The sequence below is a fragment of the Mercenaria mercenaria genome, chromosome 4 (assembly GCF_021730395.1).
Source record: "Mercenaria mercenaria strain notata chromosome 4, MADL_Memer_1, whole genome shotgun sequence".
Lineage (NCBI taxonomy): Eukaryota > Metazoa > Mollusca > Bivalvia > Venerida > Veneridae > Mercenaria > Mercenaria mercenaria.
Window position 1 is genome coordinate 74770967 of NC_069364.1, and position 8825 is coordinate 74779791.

Sequence of the window (8825 nt, forward strand, 5' to 3'; positions counted from 1 at the left end):
ACCCTATTGATTTTGAGGTCAGTAGGTCAAAGGTCAAGGTCACAGTGACCTAGAACTGTTAAACGGTTTCTGGATGATAACTCGAGAACTCTTGGGTCTAGGATCATGAAAGTTGATATTGAGGTTGGTCATGACCAGCAGATGACTCTATTGATTTTGAGGTCAGTAGGTCAAAGGTCAAGGTCAAAGTGACTTGGAACAGTTAAACCATTTCCGGACAATAACTTGAGAATGCATGGGCCTAGGATCACGAAACGATGGCGTCGACAATTACTGGAGAGCACTTGGGCTTAAGATCACGAAACTTTATAGGGAGGTTGATCATGACCAGCAGATGACCGATACTGATTCTGAGGTCAAAGGTCAAGGTCACATTGAACCAGAACAGTAGAACTTTTGTGTACATTGACCAAATAATTTCTGTTCCTTGTGCAATTAATGAATGCAGCAAGGGGGGCATTTTGTGTTCTACGAGCTCTTGTTTCATATAAAATTGATGCACAGTATTTCCAATGGCTTCAGCACACTTCAGGACCCATTTTAAATGTCTGTAATTACAATTTCTTGAAGAGTATTGTCAGTGCTGAATAAAAATCCAAAGAGAAGTAGGGGTCATGTTTGATGCAAGTAAAATATTTTCAGTCAAACAAAAGCAAAATCTGCTAAAAATGAGTCCCCAACTTGTAGTGGTGGTGTATGATCTAAGTATCCATGACAAATTCTGTCATGTTATTTCATTATGAAAATGCTACCTACAAGTCAAGCATAGGTCTGTCATGTGATTTCTGCAAAAAAAAATGCGAAGAAAATAAGAAAAATAGCTCTACAAATAGGATTATCTGAATCCGCCATTGCGCAACTACCATTTTTTTCACACCACTTTCTTTAGTGTCTGTATGCCTTTACAAATTTTTTGGATCAAATTGTGTGTTCTTAAGTTTAGATTTTCCCCCGTTTTGTGTAAAATTAGAGCAAAGGCTATTCTATAATGGAAAATTTTTGATGAAGGGAAATCAAACATCAAGGTCTCTGAATGCAGCCTTTGTAATCAGCAAATCAGGTGCTGGAGCTTGTATTTACCTTATATACAGAGAACCTCCAAAGAATATAAGAAATTTTCTTCTAATCCACATATCTAAAAAGTGATTGGGTAATATAGCATTACTGTGAGCTCATCATGTTGCATATAAATCTCCAATCGGGAGGTTGTCAGTTAGGACCCCAGGCAATGTGTATGCTATCCTGGATAGTTGAGACAATGTGGCAGTTTATTAGTATGTTCTCCTGGTGGGTGTAAGACAATGTGTTGCAGTCTATGGGTATGTTCTCCTGGTGGATGAAGACAGTGTGTCACAGTCTAGAGGTATGCTGTACTGGGTAGTTGATATATGTGTCAAAGTCAAGGGTTATGCTCTACTGGACGGTTGGTCACAGTCTAGGGGTATACTCTCCTGTATGGTTGAAAACTGTCACAGTCTATGCTCTCTGAATGCTTTACAGGATAGTTTATATATGTGTCAATTCAAGGGGTATGCTCTACTGGATAGTTGATATATGTGTCAAAGTCAAGTGGTATGCTCTACTGGATAGTTGATACATGTGTCAAAGTCAAGGGGTATGCTCTACTGGATAGTTGATATATGTGTCAAAGTCAAGGGGTATGCTCTACTGGATAGTTAATATATGTGTCAAAGTCAAGGGGTATGCTCTACTGGATAGTTGATATATGTGTCAAAGTCAAGGGGTATGCTCTACTGGATAGTTGATATATGTGTCAAGGTTGAGGGGTATGCTCTACTGGATAGATTATATATGTGTCAAAATCAAGGAGTATGCTCTACTGGATAGCTGATATATGTGTCAAAGTCAAGGGGTATGCTCTACTGGATAGCTGATATATGTGTCAAAGTCAAGGGGTATGCTCTACTGGATAGCTGATATATGTGTCAAAGTCAAGGGGTATGCTCTACTGGATAGCTGATATATGTGTCAAAGTCAAGGGGTATGCTCTACTGGATAGCTGATATATGTGTCAAAGTCAAGTGGTATGCTCTATTGGATAGCTGATATATGTGTCAAAGTCAAGAGTATGCTCTACTGGATAGCTGATATATGTAAAGTCAAGGGGTATGCTCTACTGGATAGCTGATATATGTGTCAAAGTCAAGGAGTATGCTCTACTGGATAGCTGATATATGTAAAGTCAAGGAATATGCTCTACTGGATAGCTGATATATGTGTCAAAGTCAAGGAGTATGCTCTACTGGATAGCTGATATATGTAAAGTCAAGGAGTATGCTCTACTGGATAGCTGATATATGTGTCAAAGTCAAGGAGTATGCTCTACTGGATAGCTGATATATGTAAAGTCAAGGAGTATGCTCTACTGGATAGCTGATACATGTGTCAAAGTCAAGGAGTATGCTCTACTGGATAGCTGATATATGTAAAGTTAAGGAGTATGCTCTACTGGATAGCTGATACATGTGTAAAGTCAAGGGGTATGCTCTACTTGATATATGTGTCAAAAATTTGGCCTCTAGAGTGTTAACAAGCATTTCCTTTGATTTAAGTGGGTGACCTAGTTTTTGACCCCACATGACCCTATTTCGAATTTTTTCTAGGAATCATCAAGATAAATATTCTGACCAAGTTTCATGAAGATAAGGTCATAAATGTTACCTCTAGCGTGTTAACAAGCTTTTCCTTTGATTTGACTGGGTGACCTAGTTTTTGACCCCACATGACCCAGTTCAGAGCTTGGCCTAGAGGTCATCAATGTAAACATTCTATGCAAATTTGTATCAAATCAAAGCATAATGAAACCTAAATGGCTGAAACAGCCGAAATAGAAAATTTTGCAACTTTCAGGGGCAGTAACTCTATAACCCATAATGTAATCTAGCCGGTTTTGGAAAGGGTCTTATTGTGACTTAAGTTGTGTGTAAGTGTGGTTAAAATCAAATGTAAAAAGTCACTTCTATCGTGTTCACAAGGTAAAAATTAACAAATTTTGGATCCTTCAGGGGTCAGTCAGGAGCCATAACCAGACCTGTTTACCACTTTAAAACCATGTCAGTAGTCTCTAAGTGATTTATCAGTAGTTTTGACCATCTGTCAGTAGCTATTGCGTTTTAAAGTCGTGTTGAGGCCACATGGCAGTGTATGTGTCTAAATAATGCTGGCAAGCTTTCCTTTAATTCAATGCAGTATCTTGTAAATTTTAAGTCTGCACCACACTTTGATCCATGTAGACATACTGGGTCAACAATGGGATGAAAAAAGATGAGCCACTTTTATTCAATTGGTAGCACGGCGGGTGTGGGGAGGGGTGTTCCCTATCTGCTTTGATTTTTAGCTCGACTACACAAAGTAAGAGCTATCCTAGTCGACCCGGCGTTGGCGTCTTTCCGCGTCCCCACCTTGGTTAAAGTTTTTTTACACTTTCGCTTTTTTCAACTTATCTCTGTTATTACTTGATGGATTTGATTCAAACTTGAAATAGTTATTCTTCATCATCACCCACATCATCTGGCATAAGGGTCATAACTCTGGCACCAATATTTCATGATTTATCTCCCCTTTCCACTTAGTTTTTAAGGTTAAAGTTTTGATGTACTTTCACTCTATCTCTGTTATTACTGAATGGATTTGATTCAAACTTAAAATAATTGTTCAACATCATCACCCACATCATATGACACAAGATGCATAACTCTGGCACCAATTTTTCATGAATTATTCCCCCTTTTTACTTAGAATTTCAGGTTAAAGTTTTGATGCACTTTCGCTCTATCACTGTTATTACTGAATGGATTTGATTCAGACTTAAAATAGTTGTTCAGCATCATCACCGATGCCATATGACACATGGTGCATAACTCAGGCCCAATTTTTCATGAATTATTCCCCCTTTTTACTTAGAATTTCAGGTTAAAGTTTTGATGCACTTTCGCTCTATCACTGTTATTACTGAATGGATTTGATTCAGACTTAAAATAGTTGTTCAACATCATCACCCACATCATTTGACACAAGGTGCATACCGGTAACTCTGGCACCAAATTTTCATGAATTATTCCCCCTTTTTACTTAGAATTTCAGGTTAAAGTTTTGATGCACTTTCACTCTATCACTTATTACAGAATTGATTTGATTCAAACTTAAAATAGTTGTTCAACATTATCACCCACACCATTTAACACAAGGTGCATAACTCTGGCACTAATTTTTCATGAATTATGCCCCCTTTTACTTAGAATTAAAGGTTATTTTGATGCATTTTCATTATCTCTCAGTTATTATTAAATGCATTTGATTCAAACTTGAAGTAGTTGTTCCTCGTTATCACCCACATCATATGACACAAGATGCATAACTCTTTCACCAATATTTCATTAATTATGCCCCCTTTTTGCTTAGGCTATACTTATATAGTGTTTTGATACACTTTATCTGTACCTCTCTTATTACTTAATATTTTTGACACAGACTCAGGCAATTATGCAATATCTTCATTCACCATTGGAGTTAATAAACACTCCAGCGACAGCTCCAGTTTCCTCAGATGTGCCCAGTTTCACTATCCAGCATCAAAATAGTCGAGCACGCTGTCTCCTGTGACAGCTCTTGTTTGTAATTTCCATTAGTAAAACAGTGCTGCTGTCAAATTTTGAAATGGTTAGGGTGTAAGCTGGTAAAAGGGTACATAAAACTGCAAAGTGGCAATATGGGGGGAGGGTGTGGGAGGATTTCCCACTCCTGCAAGAAGGGTTTGTAGTATCACCCCAAAAAATTTTTGCGCATTTTCTGACTGAAAATGATATGTTTCAATTTCTAAATAAAACCTATTACAATATCCAAATTATGAATTATTGACACTACATATTTTTATTTTCAGATCATGCCTCCTGTAGAATATAAGTCTGATATACGAGTGTTATAAAAATAAATTCTAGAATCATTTCTGTTACAATAACATCAATCATTTATGTTACTTGAATGTTAAAATTTTAGAACACAGCATCTCGATAAGCATCCAAAAATATACTCTAATAAGATTATACTTTTCTAAACATCGCCCAAATCTCCATTCTCAATGATGTGTTTGACAAATTGTGATGATACGAAGACAATTTAGCAGCATTTGGCAGTATCTGACATTAAAGTTTACAGTAACATTACCTCTTATTAAAATCATTTCCTGAAAAATTTCAGTTTGACACGGCAGCAGACGATCTACTTTCCATTTCAAAAACATAACAAGGAGCTCCGTTCAATAAACGCTTGATGCCCCCAGTGGCATCCTTGTCGATAGATTTGCACCTAAGTCCAAAACGAGGTCAAGGTCAAACTGAGGTCAGGTGATATTTGAAGATGAGGAATGGTCACAGTTTACATCTGTATTAGTATCAATTAATTCTTGTAAGGGGTATTGATGCTAGATGAAACGGTCCCATTTGGTTAACCAAGAGATGGCCCATATAAAGCAACCTAAGTCCAAAATGAGGTCAAGGTCAAACTGAGGTCAGGTGATGTCTGAAGATGAGAAATGGTCACAGGTTACATCTGCATTAGTATCAAGTCATTCTAGTAAGGGGTATTGATGCTAGACGAAACGGTCCCATTTGGTTAACCTCGTACGGACGGACGAACGAACATGACAATCACTATATTCCTCCCGCATCACTAGATGCTGGGGGCATAAAAACAATACAATTTAATGTTTCGATTTGTTTATTTCTCGAAAATTAATGGAATAAAATAATTTAATCAGTAGTAATTAAAACAAACCAGTAAGAGGTTATTCCTCACCCGACGATTTATCCGCTAATTGAATGTAAACTGCAATCACATGTGTCACGATGTTTATTACACGTGTTATCTAAAACACAGAATGCGTACAGGTATCGATTTTTTGCGACCTGAATTAAAGGCAAATTATTAGAACCAGTCAAAATTCTAAAAAGGTTATGATTTAGAACAAAGTTATATGCAGAAATTTCCATTTCGTCACTTGGGATTTTAAAGCGCCACTTTGATTGTTTAGGATAAACCGTAGTCCGTATTTTTCAACGCAAATTCGTAGAAACTACAGACAATCTGTAGATATGCACAGGTCTGCCTAACTCCAGAACCTATGACTGGATCTGCCTGATTCATCATGGGATCCAAGATCTATTGTGGTTTAAGATATTTTGAAAATTTGTATCAAATCGAACCATAAATGAAGTCTCTATATGGCTGCAAAAGCCAAAATAGCAAGATGGGATCTGGCCAGTTTTCGAAAGGAACCAGGATATTATGCCAACACATGACTGTGTGCGAGTTTTATTAAAATCAATTGCAAAATGTGGTCTCTCATTTTCACAAGCCAATATAGCAAGTTTTGGCCCTTTAAGGGGCCATAACTCTGGAAAACAAAATGGAATCTGGCCAGTTTTCGAAAGCAACCGAGACGGGACCTCCCCTGCGCCTTATAAAGCTGTAGCCATTTCTTGAGAGAAAGTGCCAAACTGAACCTGAAATTTGGCCACATTTAATACAATTTTTGTAGCCACTTTCAACAAGTATGCCCACGAGCAGAATGTCGTGCCCACCAGCTGTCAAGTGTGACCTTGACCTTAGACCTGGTTCTTACACATGACACTGTCTCATAATGGTGAACAGTCATGCCTAGTAACATCAAAATCCCACCATGCATGAAGAAGAAATGCTCCGGACAAACTTCTATTTGACCTTTGACCTCCAACTGTGACCTTGACCTTTGAGATAGGAACATGGGGTTTGCACATGACACTCCTTCCTCATTGAGGTAAACACTCATGCCAAATATAAACTAGAAAATGCTTTTGTAAAAAAGTGCATGTCTCCCCCAATGCAAAGTTCTATAGGCAAGAAGTCAATAGGGGTCAGGAGCGAAAGTCGAAGAGACACTGATGGTTGGCTGCAATAGGGATCATCTACTTTGTATGTCCAGTCATCCCGCTAAATTTCAACACTCTTGGCCTAGTGGTTCTAAAGTCACTGTTCAGGCTCCTGTGACCTTGACCTTTGATCAAGTGACCTCAAAATAAATAGGGGTCATCTACTCTGCATGTCCAATCATTCTTTTAAGTTTCAACATTGTAGGTCAAGTGGTTCTCAAGTTATTTCCAAAAAATGATTTTACATGAACAGGCCACTGTGACCTTGACCTTTAATAGACTACCCCAAAATCAATAGGGGTCATCTACTCTGCATGTTCAATCATCCTATGAAGTTTCAACATTCTGGGTCAAGCGGTTCTCAAGTTATTGATCGGAACTGGTTATCAATGTTCAGGCCTCTGTGACCTTGACCTTTAACGGAGTGACCCCAAAAACAATGGGGTCATTTACTCTGCATGAACAATCATCCTATACTCTGCATGAACAATCATCCTATGAAGTTTCAACATTCTGGGTCGAGAGGTTCTCAAGTTACTGACCGGAAATGGTTTTCAATGTTCAGGCCCCTGTGACCTTGACCTTTCACAGAGTGACCCCAAAATCGTTAGGGTCATCTACTCTGCATGACCAATCATCCTATTAAGTTTCAACATTCTGGGTCAAGTGGTTCTCAAGTTACTGACCGGAAATGGTGTTCAATGTTCAGGCCCCTGTGACCTTAACCTTTAATGGAGTGACCCCAAAATCGATAGGGGTCATCTACTTTGCATGCACAATCATCCTATGAATTTTCAACATTCTGGGTCAGGTGGTTCTCTAGTTATTGACCGGAAATGGTTTTCAATGTTCAGGCCCCTGTGACCTTGACCTTTCACAGAGTGACCCCAAAATCGTTAGGGTCATCTACTCTGCATGACCAATCATCCTATGAAGTTTCAACATTCTGGGTCAAGTGGTTCTCTAGTTATTGATCGGAAATGGTTTTCAATGTTCAGGCCCCTGTGACCTTGACCTTTGACGGAGTGACCCCAAAATCAATAGGGGTCATTTACTCTCCATGACCAATCATCCTATGAAGTTTCAACATTCTGGGTCAAGTGGTTCTCTAGTTATTGATCGGAAATGGTTTTCAATGTTCAGGCCCCTGTGACCTTGACCTTTGACGGAGTGACCCCAAAATCAATAGGGGTCATCTACTCTTCATGACCAATCATCCTATGAAGTTTCAATATTCTGGGTCAAGTGGTTCTCTAGTTATTGATCAGAAATGGTTTTCAATGTTCTAGCCCCTGTGACCTTGACCTTTGATGGAGTGACCCCAAAATCAATAGGGGTCATCTACTCTTCATGGCCAATCATCCTATGAAGTTCAACATTCTGGTTTAAGTGGTTCTCTAGTTATTGATCGGAAATGGTTTTCAATGTTCAGGCCCCTGTGACCTTGACCTTTGACGGAGTGACCCCAAAAACAATAGGGGTCATCTACTCCAGCAGCCCTACAACCCTATGAAGTTTGAAGGTTCTAGGTCAAATGGTTCTCCACTTATTGCTCAGAAATGAAGTGTGACGTACGGACGGACAGGGCAAAAACAATATGTCTCCTGGGGGAGACATAACAAGATTAGTCCATGCAGGTTAAAGTTATGGTCCAGACAAAATCGGACAGATGGATGCACCCACGGACGGATACACGCACGCACATACACTGACCCGCCGAAAGTGAAAAAATCTGTAGCCAGTTCTTTGAATTTGTAGCATTTGGCTACACTGGCAAATAGCAGAGGAGACCCTGCCAGATATTATGCCAATACAAGTTTTATTAATTGCAAATTGTGGCCTCCTTCGTGTTCACCGACGGATGGACAAAGGGCGATCACAAAAGCTCACCTTGTCACC